General features: G+C 42.3%; 1 protein-coding gene across 1 annotated transcript in view; it reads left to right on the top strand.

Annotated features, from left to right (window-relative positions):
* LOC133044568 (ADP-ribose glycohydrolase MACROD2-like) overlaps positions 1-12,353 on the top strand; it is a 900,047-nt gene that overhangs the window by 217,564 nt on the left and 670,130 nt on the right. Inside the window, exon 2 of the mRNA XM_061125972.1 lies at positions 11,501-11,531. The gene's annotated coding sequence lies outside the window, so the exon portion shown is untranslated. The remainder of the gene's footprint in view (positions 1-11,500; positions 11,532-12,353) is intronic.

Below are 12,353 nucleotides of genomic sequence, written 5' to 3' on the forward strand. Positions count from 1 at the left end.
TAAGAATGCTCTTTCTTCCTTCTTGCTTCTGTAAAGAATTCAATCACCTGCCTTTTCTTCTTCCTCTCACCCCAACTGAGCAGAAGTAACCACGGGCTCTGTTCCCTCTGAGCTTCTCCCCAAAATCACCCCGCAGGTTTATTTCACTGTTAAAGTTCTTCTGTAGCCACATCAAGCTTAATGACAATAACAAATATCTGCAGTGCTTCCCAAAAGCAGACTCTGGGGTGAGGATCTGGGGGAAGGGAATCTGTTAGGAACATCCCAGGGGAAAATAAAACAGGTGCGATGTGAAGACTGAGATCAGAAGAGGAGGGCGGAGGTCAGGCTTAGTCCTAGGTGACGGCAAAGTCCCACCGGTGATGCTTGCCGGATAACCAGGTCACAGCTCTGATATGTCCCCTCCAGGGCAAGGATGCAGGAGTGGGACACCTCCACACCCCACTGATCGGACATCAGTGAGGGGCTGCCCCGGAGGTGCCTGGTTCTGAACTCCTTGTGCTCTGAGTGCACGGGCCCGGCTGCCCAGGGGCATCCCCGTGACAGTTGTGGCCGTGTCGGGGTGCCTGCCTCAGGCAGGGTGCAGATGGTGACGGATGGTGGTGTCCCTTCCAGCATGCAGAGGGAAGCTCTGGGGACCCTAAGCCCTCCAAAGCTCTGCCTACAGCCCTGGGCTCTTTCCCAGAGCACGCTGGCCCCTCAGTGCTATGTGCACAGGGGCCTCCCTTGTCATTCTGGCCCCTTCCTCAGCCAGGAAGGCCCCTCTGTGCAGAAAGAGTCTGGCTTCACAATGGCTGTGGGCCTTTCAGTCTCAAGTGGGTAATTTACTTCTCAGGGGATCTGAGGTGATGATCAGTAATCTCAGCTTCCCCAGCTCCACCCAGGAAAAGGTCACCTAAGGCCATTCCCTCACACCCCCTCCTCTCGGCGCCAGGGGTGTAGAATGAGCCTGGTACATATATTTAATTATGACAAAGACATGGGGGCAGATACTTTCAAAATTAGAGGCAGTCAAGTTTATGGAAAAAAGCATCGTTTTAGCGATATTTTGTTTCTGTAGGAGCTTCCATATCGCACCACTGGTTTGCTATTAACATGAAAAGGATTTTTGTTTTTGTTTTTTCCTTTTTTTGTTTTAACCTTTGTTTTTTCCCTTTGCTTCTGGGTAAAAGGAGTTTACAGATGTAGACATTTGGGAACAGAATGCACATTCTTTTGGGTTCAGTGGGTTTATGGGGACTAGTTCTCATTTTCACATACATATAGTTTCTAGTAAAACATTCCTACCAGTCACTTGAGCAAGCTCAGGCAAAAGGCAGGTTTTTCTTTTTTTTTTCCCTTTGCTGGTTCTGACATTTTGCATCCATATAAATTCGTGGTGGAAGTAACCCATCTGTCTTCTTGGAAAATATAAAGTTTAGAAGAGGACTGCTCCTATTCATGGCTGTGTAATAGTTTGTTTTATATTGCGTGGAGTTGTAGTTATAAACGTGAAAGCAGCTGGCAATAAATGACTTTATGACAGCGATTCCCAAGGTATAATGAAGAAAACAAAAACAAAGTTATTGCTTATAATTATGGTGCCTAGTGAGCCTGCGCCATGCGCTCCAGCCCCGGCCATTTCCACCTGATCTCATTCACAGGCTCCTTTAAATGACCTTGGCCTTCAGGTTATTCAGCTTTAGGGAAGGGAATGCCCTGATGATGCTTGTATTTTCCAGTAATTTGTTAAAGAGATAGCAATCTGTTGCTCTATTCACCCATGTAATGGGGATGGGGGGCGGTGTGAAATTATTGTCTTTACTGTCGAAGAGATTTTACATTGAAAAAATATTTTAGGGGGAGCAGTTTGTCAGTACAATCAGGCCTCTGTAGCTATCTACTTTCCTATTTGCAGATTCAACCTACTACAGATCAAAAATATATTTTTAAAAATTTCAGAAATTTCCAAAAAGTGAAACTTCAATTTGTAATGGCAGCTATTTGCATATCATTTACATTGCATTTACAACTATTTACATCACATTTACATTGTATTAGATATTATAAGTAATCTAGAGTTGATTTAAAGTATATGAGAAGGTATGCATAGGATATATGCAAATACTACATATTTTATGCAAGTGACTTGCGCATTTGTGGATTTAGGTATGTGAGGAGGGTTGTGGAAGGACTGCATTTTCAAAATTTTAAACTTTTTCATTTAGGTCAATTTGCCCATTTAAGCAAATTAATGTTATTTCTAGGAATATATCTTGCCAGAATATGTTAGCTACATAAAGGCATAGTCAAGAATGCTTATGGAAGTGTTATTACAGCAATATTTACAAACAACCTACATGTTTATCATGTTAAGTAAACATAGTGTAATCACGCCTAGAATATTATGTAGACATTATATCACTGTACACTGACAATGAAAGGTCTCCAACATCTAGGACACGAAAAAAAATAGTCTCAGAAGATAAAACACAACATATACTCCAATTTCTGTAGGAAAAAAAAAATCTGTGTTTGTGTGGCATATAACTCAATTATTCATTCATTCATCCATTCACAAGATATTTATTGAATGCCAGGCCTCATTCTAGCTGCAACTGATGCGATCATAAGGAAGACAAAGATCTGCCTAGATTCTGCCTGCCAGTGGGGAGACCACGGTTGAGGAGGTAATGAGCAAGCAAACACCTGTCTGTCAGGTGGCAGAAGAGTCTCGGAGACCCTGCAGCCTGAGGGAAGAGAGAGGAGTTTAGCTCAAGGCCTGAGGAGCCTCCCTGAGGAGGTGGTATCTGATCAGTAACTTAAAAGAAGCGCGCCAGACAGGAGGCGGCTAGTCCAAAGTCCTGACGTTGGATCGCCTTTCCACGTTTGAAGAACAAAAGGAGACCAGTGTGGCTGGAACTCAGAGCACAAGGACAAGTGGTCGGGAAGGAGGGTGGAGAGGGAGCCAGGAGCCAGATCTTGGGGAAGTTGAAGGCCGCATAAAATGTGACTTCACATTTTATTAAAACGTGACTTCACATTTTATTAAAACGTGACTTCAAATTTTATTAAAATGTGCTTTGAAGGGACTAAGGGTTTGAGATCAGGAAAAAGACACAATCTCAGGCTTCAAAATCTAAATAAATGGAGCCGTGTGATAGTCACCGTGCTATTGTCTCTGATGGTCCGAGGGGAGGGTTTTCTAGCTGAATCTGGGGAAGAAAGAGCTGTGGCTGAAGAAGAAGATTGCCACTGTGTCTCCCCGAGCCTGTCTTCTTTCAGCCTTTTGAGAATTATTTATAAATTCTTTGTGTAGTTAACAAGTATGAAGGGTAAACGATCAGTTATGCCTTACGTAAAATAGATATCTTACACAAAATCAGTTTCTGTGACCCTGAGGGAGTTCACTTTCTTAGCTTTCTCTCCTCCATGTTTATGAAGAGAGAGTGATAGGTTCTTCATCACAGGATTGTTCATGAGAATGAATCAGATTCTCTGCATAGAGGTTTTAGCCCATGCTTAGCACCCTGGAGCACAGTGATCTCCTTTATCTGTGGGGTATACATTCTGAGACCCCCAGTGGATGCCAAAAATATGGATAGTACTCAACCCTATATATATACTGTGTTTTTTCCCTGACATACATACCTGTGATTCAGTTTAGTTGATAAATTAGGTGCAGTAAGAGATTAACAGGGCTTCCCAGATGGCTCAGTGGCAAAGAATCCGCCTCCCAGTGCAGGAGACACAGGAGCCGCGGGTTGGATCCCTGGGTCTGGAAAATCCCCTGGAGTAGGAAATGGCAATACACTCCAGTATCCTGGCGGGTTGCAATCCATGGGGTCCCAAAGAGTCGGGCAGGACTGAGCGACTGAGCCGCACCCCCCGCCCCCCCCCCGCCACAGGCACACACACACACACAAAAGATTAACAACAACAATAATAAAATAGAACTGTAACAATATGCTGTAACAAAAGTTGTTTGAATACAGTCTCTTTCTCAAAATGTCTTATTGTACAATTTGATGCCTTTTCTGTGTTCTCTAAGCACTTATCACACACCATGGCTGTAACTTTCGCAGATTGAGGCGTGACGGCAAGAGTAGCACGGATTTACTTTCTTCACAATTTTTTGACAGGAGATTCGTTCTTACACTAATCTCAGCAACCTCAGCACACAATTGTTTGGTGGTTTTTTTTTTTTTTTCTTTCTTTTGTGAGCCGAGAGTTTTCACTTTTCCCCTAAGGAAAGCACTGCCTCTCTTTGGATATCCAAATTGCCAACACCACTGCTGTGGGGTTTTGGGACCATCATTAAGAGAAGGAAGGGTTACTTGAACACAAGCAACGCACCGCGATACAGCAATACTGGGATAATAACTGAGGTGGTTACCGAGGTGGTTACTAAGTGACCGCAGATAGGATACATGAAGGATGCATGCCCCAGGCAGGATGGAGTAAGGTGGCGCCAGATTTCCCTGTGCTACTCAGAATGGAGCACAACTGAAAATTTGTGCATGGTTTACTTCAGGAATTTTCAGTTTAATGATTTCAGACTGCAGGTGACCAGGGGTCACTGATACTGAGAAAAGCAAGATCATAGATCAGGAGCAGGCTACTGTAATTCAAGAATAGCCACTGTTGTTGCTATGTTACCACCTCCCATGTTTAAACACTATGAGGAATTCAGGATGCTGTAAAATTGCCTGGCTCTTCAGCACCTTTATCCTGAGCTTTAGAGAGGCATAACAGGCTGTTTCATAGCTTTACAGAATGTAATCACTGAACTGATCCATCTAGTCCAACTCTGTTCCTCTCATAGAGAAACTGAGGCCCTGAGGGGCATACTCTTGGCTCTCTAATGCAGCATATAAAAATAATATATTGACACTACACTGGAATGGACAGTGACTGTTTGTTGTATACCAAAATATCTTGCATACTCCTAGAGTGAGGCATATCACAGTTTGAGAAATACCCAAGTATGCTTCATCCTGGGGATAAGAGAATTTTGGTACAACCTACTAGGCTGATAACCAGACATCTAAAGATGAAGAGTGGTACCCTACGCTTCACAGATGCACGTTTTCTCATATTCTAACTTCTTTGAAAGTAGGATGCCTCTTGTACCCCAGGCTGTTTACAGTTAAGCCTAGTTACAGTAAGGTCTTGTTGCTTACATGCGTACATTTGTCGTCTTCCCCAAGGCATTGACTGGACAGCCTTGACCTTCAGCTGCCCAGCCAGTTAGGGGCCATTTAAGGAGGTATGTGCCTTTGATGTTGTCTGAAAACCTTTGTTAGCATCAAAAGAGGAGCCGACTTCCAAACTTTCAGAGAGGTGTCCTGGGCCAGGAAGGAACATTCTGAGTCAGCAGGGGAGCACTTGTGACGGCCTGAGTCAAGATCACTTTGAGAGCACAAGGATAAAACTATGGAAAGCTCAGGTCTAGAATTCTGTTTTGAAAAGTCATTCAGAAGTACCGGACTCTTCACATGAAGGAGTTTGAGGAAACTGTAACCAGTTTTTTCTCCTTTTTAATCTATGCTGTAGAGCAAGTTATGACTTAAGAAACAGTTTAGATAAATCCAAAATAGTAATTTCAATAGGTATAGAATAAAAGTCCTAAGTGGTAGGAAAGTATATTTTCACTGTTACAGAGCTTCTTCTTGTTCAGTGGCACACCAAGGACAACAACAAAATGGTGTTTCTTACAGTTGACAGCTTCCTCAAGTCAGGGAACAGTGATATATAATCACAAATATTTAAATGAAAGGTGTATCAGGTAGCAAGCTTTTGCTTGCAAATAATGAAGTACCTAACTAAAACGGACTAAGCGGTGAGGAAACTGTTGACTAAGCAACTGAAAGATTCCAGGGGTTGAGACCAATTTACAGTTAGTTTAGAGTTAATTTACACCATCAGCTCAGTGATGCCACAACTCCCCATCTCCCCGTCCTCGTGACTAAAGGAGGTGTGTGCTTACTTACCTTCTGTAGTCATCACCTTCCTGTGGACCTGAGGGTGGGGTCAGACCTACTTAGATCCCAAGGCTGCTTATAAGCAGTGGGTAGATGGTAGTGACCCTGGACAAGGAGGAGAGGAAGAAATTCCCACTTGGTATGCATCAAGGACCGAGGGAGAGCACGTGATGGTTATAATGCTGGCACAGGGCTCACTGTATTTGGTTTGAGGCACTGTTAGGGTCAAAACAAAGGTTGAGGGGTATTGCTTCCTTTGTCCCCAAGTTATTGAGACAGAAATGAGAGAAGTGGAGACAGACATTCAAGAGGATGGGAAGCATAGTCTACAGCCCTGAGGATTTCAGTGTTTCTACAAATCTACTTGAAATCAACATGCTGGGCTAAGGAAGTATTTTCCAGGTGGAAATCTGTAATTTTACAAAAGAAAAATCCTCTCTCACTCTCCAAGTCAAATGAATATTTTTCCCACAAGAGGGAAGTACATGCTGATTTGGGAAAAAGAAAAAAAAAAATACTGGCTGGCAGTCAAGTGCTCTGAAGTTGCTGGTGGCTATAGGTTCGGCAGTGATTAGCATGGAGATGTCCTCGCTCCTGGGGCTTGCCTGCCGGAAGGGGAGTCTGGAGCCTTACAAAGTGGGCTGATGATGTCAATTCCCCAAGTTCTACAGGTGACTGCAGAATTACATGCACTTTAAAATAAACCAGGCTAAACTGCCTGGGTTGTGGTATAATGCAATCTATCATTCTTCCACAGGAGAGGATTTTTGTGGGAGGTGCTTATATTAAATACAACTTTGAAATAAAGAAATCCCATGTTGTTCACTTTTGGTAGCCCCATCAGAAATTTAGTATGGCAAAGAACAAATATGCTGTGAAACCCTTTAGTTGAGGTCACTTTGCTCACTGTTTTCTTTCTCTGTTCCTCTCTTTTTCTCATGATAAAAAGTGATCAATTGGGAAATTTATATGGATGAATTGTATGCAAAGTTGCTTTACATACAATGAGTTTTTCCATGATATTGCAATCCTATCTCTGCTTTATCATTGCCTTTGTGTTTGAATTAATACAACATTATTATCAAAGCCAGCCTCCATTACACAACTGTGCGCCTTCACTTTGAAGGCGACAGTGTCATTTTCGGATGAAGCTGTTTGTCCTTGTTAAAACAGACAAGACAGTTGGTACAGTCAGACTCAATTATTAAGTTGCGTGATTGATTCTGAGATGGAGCTGGGAGCTGAAGCAAATGAAAGTTGCCTTTACTTTTCTGATGTTCTCTCTCTTCTGCTGAATCTGATGGGAGAATGACTGGTAATACTGGATGTAAGAGGGAAGCTGGGAGTGGACTCAGATCAGTTCCCCCGGAGGCTGACTCTGAGACAGTTCAGGGTGCAGGACGTTTAGTGAGCTGTGCCTGGGGAATCAGCCCCTGGAGAAGACAGGGAGGGGGTCATGAGAGGGGCAGGGGGAAAGGCGTGAGCTGCCGTGCGGCTCGGCGATGGCGGTGGTGCTGTGGGGTCTACAGTGCTGCGTTGACTTGAGCCAAGATGAGCCGAGGCCTTTATACTCTGCCCTGACCATGGGCCAGGGCACGGCCCCAGCGAGGAGGGTCTCTGCGCCTGAGACCATCCCTGAAAAGGTTGACAGCTGAAGGCTGTCTGCAGGCAGCCCGGCTGGGGTCTAGGTGCTAGATTCTAGGGCAGTAGTCCTCAGCCAGGGGTGATTTCACCCCCTGCGGAAATGTGACAATGCCTGGAAATGTTTCTGATTGTCAAGACTGGGAGCCTGCTCCTAGCAAGTGGCTAGAGAGCACAGGGAAGCTGCTATGCAATTCGCCCTGCTCGAGGCAGCCCTGGGCAACAAAGCGCCCTCTGGTCCCAGATATTAACAGTGCCAAGGGCAGGAAGCCCTGCTAGGACAGCAGTGCGTGTGAATGCTCAGTCATTTCAGTCGTGTCCGACTCTTTGCCACCCTATGGGCTGTAGCCCTCCAGGCTCCTCTGTCCATGGGTTTCTCCAGGCAAGAATACTGGAGTGGGTAGCCATTCTCTTCTCCAGGGATCTTTCTGATCCAGAGATTGAACCTGGGTCTCCTGTATTGCAGGTGGATTCTTTACCATCTGAGCCACCAGGGAAGCCCCTAGGGCAATAGACGCCCTGCTTAAAGCAGAGCCTGGTGGTCATTACAGTGGCCAACAGAAGAATCAGCACTCGCTGGGATAGTGCCCCTTGTCAGACACAGTGCTTTATGTTCCTCATTCCTCCTCATCCTCCCACAAACCCCTCAGGAGAACTTTGAGTTTCCATCTACTGATGAGGAAACAGATGCTCCAAGCAGTTAACTAAACTCTCCGACATCTTAAATGGAAAGGGTGTCCAGGTGGGATTTCTAGCAGACCGGCTTGTGGAAACCATTCTAGTAGCTAGTAGTTTCTGCTTGATGGCTTGATGCAACCATTCTCAAACGTTTCCCTTTGTCTACCTGGAGCACAAGATGGATAATGTTTCTGCGTTTAGTTTGTTTCTGTGGAATTCCTGGGGCATCAGCTGTAAACTCACCTCTCTCCACCGCATTAAAAAGCAAGTGAAACATGAGTAGGCATGGCTCAAGTGATAAGAATGATTCTGAATCCTCTCTAACCTGTACTTCCGAGCAGGCCATTCCTGAATGTCAAGTCCTTACTGTTAGCAACAAATTACTTATAGTGAGCATGCAGTTAATTTACATGCCTATGGAGAATCTTGGAGAATGCCTGTAAAAAAAACTACAATATTTTCAGGAGAACTTGCTCCATACTGTCTTTTCATGGTTGTGGGTCACTGGATGGATTGAGTGGTTCCAGAAACTCCTTCAGATTTACTAGCACCTCAAGAATGAGAGGAATCAAATAATTAATTCATTTTAAAAATAGCTTCTACTCCATCCCAGAAACTGCCCTTTTTTCATTAGCAACTAGTAGCACTTACTAGTGAAATGACTGGAAAAAAGTGTCTCACAGATTTATAACTAAGCTCAACAGAGTCTATTATTAATATTACTGTGTCCAAAACAAATCATGTAAATTGTGACTTTAAATAGAAGATCCAAGTGAAGGGAATAAATATGCATTCTTTTAAAATGTTAAGGAAAATAAAATGCAATGCATGTTTAACCCAAAGACATAAATAAAAAAGGCTTAAACATTTCATTATGATTGAGCTCAGCCATCATATTAGTTATTACAATCAACAGCAACTGCAGTTTTTTGAATTTCTAGTGCAACATCAGTCCTTTTTTAAACTATCCTGTCATGAATTCCTGCAGCATACTTCTATATGGTAAATGTTATCATCTGCATTTTTCCTGGGAAAAGACAAAGATGATAGGAACTTGATCAGATTTACACATAGGTACATTGGCAGGAGGACATCACCATTCTGAGATCCCCTCCTGTTGTTAGAAAGCTCGATTTTGACTTCACTTTATTTACATTTATTCATTAACTCTTTCAATCAAACTCTAAATATCGCTAAGTAAAGTGCAGTGTCTTTTACTGGGCTGCTATAACAAACTGCTAGATGGCTTAAACTGCAGGCGTTCATTTCTCACGGCTGAGAAGTCAAATACCAAGATGGCAGCAGATCTGGCGTTTGGTGCAGGTGCATGCCCTCGATTGCAGATGGCCACCTTCTCCCTGTCTCTTCACTCGGTGGAGAGCAGAGCATGCTTGTTCTCTTCCTCTTCTTTTAAGAATTCTGATCCCATTGTGGAGGCTCAACTGTCATGACCTCATTAACTCCCAAAGGTTCCACCTCCAAATACCATCACGTTAGAATTTCAGCTTCTACATTTGGGTGGACACAAGCATTCAGTCCACAGTGTCTGGTATAAGCAGTGGTTTGCCAGCAAGTGTTTAAAAAATGACTCAAAAAATTAGTGTGCGTGCTAAGTCGCTTTTGTTGTGTCAGACTCTGTGCGATCTTACTGACTGTAGCCCGCCAGGCTTCTCTGTCCATGGGGATTCTCCAAGCAAGAAAACTGGAGTGGGTTGCCATGGCCTCCTCCAGGGGATCTTCCCCCTCCCCAGGTTCTTACGTCTCCTGCATCGACAGGCAGGTTCCTTACCACTAGCGCCACCTGGGAAGTCCAACAATTTAGCATGTTACTTCTGTAAGTCTATTTTTAAGTTTTACTGATACAAAGAATGTATAGCACAGAACTTAAATATAAGAATAGAATGTGTTCTCTGGTTGCTAAGCTGTGCCCCACTCTTTGCAACCGCATGAACTGCAGCACGCCAGGCTTCTCTGTCCTTCACAATCTGCCAGAGTTCACTCAAGTTCATGTCCGTTGAGTCAGGGATGCTATCTAACAATCTCATCCTCTGCTGCCCTCTTCTCCTTTTGCTTTCAATCTTTCCCATCATCAGGGTCTTTTCCAATGAGTTAGCTCTTTACATCAGGTGGCCAAAGTATTGGAACTTCAGCTTCAGCGTCGGTCCTTCCAATGAATATTCAGGACTGATTTCCTTTAGCATTGACTGGTTTGATCTCCTTTCAGTTCAAGGAGCTCTCAAGAGTCTTCTCCAACACCACAGTTCAAAAGCTTCAATTCTTAGGGACTCAGCCTTCCTATGGTCCCGCTCTCACATCCATACATAACTACTGGAAAAACCATAGCTATAGGAACCTTTGTCGGCAAAGTTATGTCTCTGCTTATCTGAGGTTGTTTGTATTTCTCCTGGCAATCTTGATTCCAGCTGTGATTCATCCAGCCCTGCATTTCACATGATGTACTCTGCATTTAAGTTAAATGAACAGGGTGACAATATACAGCCTTGCCATATTCCTTTCCCAATTTTGAACCAGTCAGTTGTTCATATAAGGTTCTAAATGTTCTTTCTTGAATAGAATAGAATATAAAATACCCTTTATTAGAAATTCTGTATATCCAATTGGTTCTTACAGAATCCTTTTGTTAAATTTTATCAAAATTTTATTTCCATAGCCAGCTTATGGTTTCAGTTGACACAGATGAATGTTGATTGGTATTTTCAGATTTTATGCCACCAACATGATGTCACTTAATACAGAGCTGGGACAGAATGCCCAGTAGCATACCATACTGGTATACTGTATTTCCACCAGACACATATAATAGACCTGGTCATCTCAATAGCAAGGGTCATAGTAAAATGGGGCAAATAATTAGGACTTGTTGACAAATGGTTATTTCTTTTAGATACAACTTAGTTCATTGTAGGCTTAGATGATATGATTTCTTGTAACTATGTGTACCAATTGGTTCCCACGTTTCCTGGTAATTTGATCCTTGGCTCTTATGAGCTGGAATAATTGCTGGTAAAGAAAATTTAATCAAATATACCATTTCCACAATGTTTCCTACTTCACCTGAGTGGAGTTCAGATCTCAGAGTATGTGAGTAGAGGCCATCCCATTATCAGGCAAAACAGATGTTGAAATAGATGTTTTTGGGTTTGGGGAGAGCTGGGCCTTTAAAATTTATTCTGTTTTTTTTTGTGGTTTATTCACAGGCATTTCCCTGTATCTCAACAGGCATTTATGGTAAGTGATCTATCTTTTGGTAATATTTGTATTTCTTAATTTTGTTGTTAATGTCAAGTTTAACAGGAAAAATTAGAGGTTCTCTGATGGATGTAGTTTGCTGTCATTTAAAAAGATTCAAATACAGGTCAAATTTCCTTGAGGAATCTCAAGAGGCTATTTGGATATTTTGGGTGTTACTGAATTTAGTTGTATTGCATACCAAGTGCAATAAGTTAGGTGCACTGTGGCTTAATGTCTTTTGTTATGTAAAAATGTTTGCTCTCATATAATCTGACCTCTAATAGTGTTTTCTTTAATAAAGTCATAGTTTTCTGTCAGACAAGTCATAACGCATATAAAATCTAACATTACCATTATTTTGTTGTGAATTACAAAATTATAGAAGCATTAAAATGCACACATATGCATATATCTATATATTTAATTTAAAAGATGTGATTGTTAATATAAACACATATTTTTGATTCAAAGTAGATTTTTTTTTCTGGTATCCATAGATTGTTTTAAGTAGCAGCTGCTTTACTTAGAGATGGAAGCAAAATGTTTTTTAAAACCTCTTGTTTGCACCAGCCTGAACTTCTTTAAATATTCTTTCACCTACAATGGCATTTCCATATACTTTTTTCCTCAGGTTGTTAATAAATAAGCAGAGTTTATCATTTTAGAGTTTTCTGGTCAAACAAATAAGATTATGACTTTTCTGAGCTCAAACTTCTCACGTGGAGACTTTTAAGTGAAAAATAAAATACATGCAGATGTAAAGAACTAGTTTAAATTTGTTACTACAGGGAAAGGATAGCTAAAGTGATGTCAGAGGCA

This window comes from Dama dama, chromosome 23 (genome assembly GCF_033118175.1).
Source record: "Dama dama isolate Ldn47 chromosome 23, ASM3311817v1, whole genome shotgun sequence".
Lineage (NCBI taxonomy): Eukaryota > Metazoa > Chordata > Mammalia > Artiodactyla > Cervidae > Dama > Dama dama.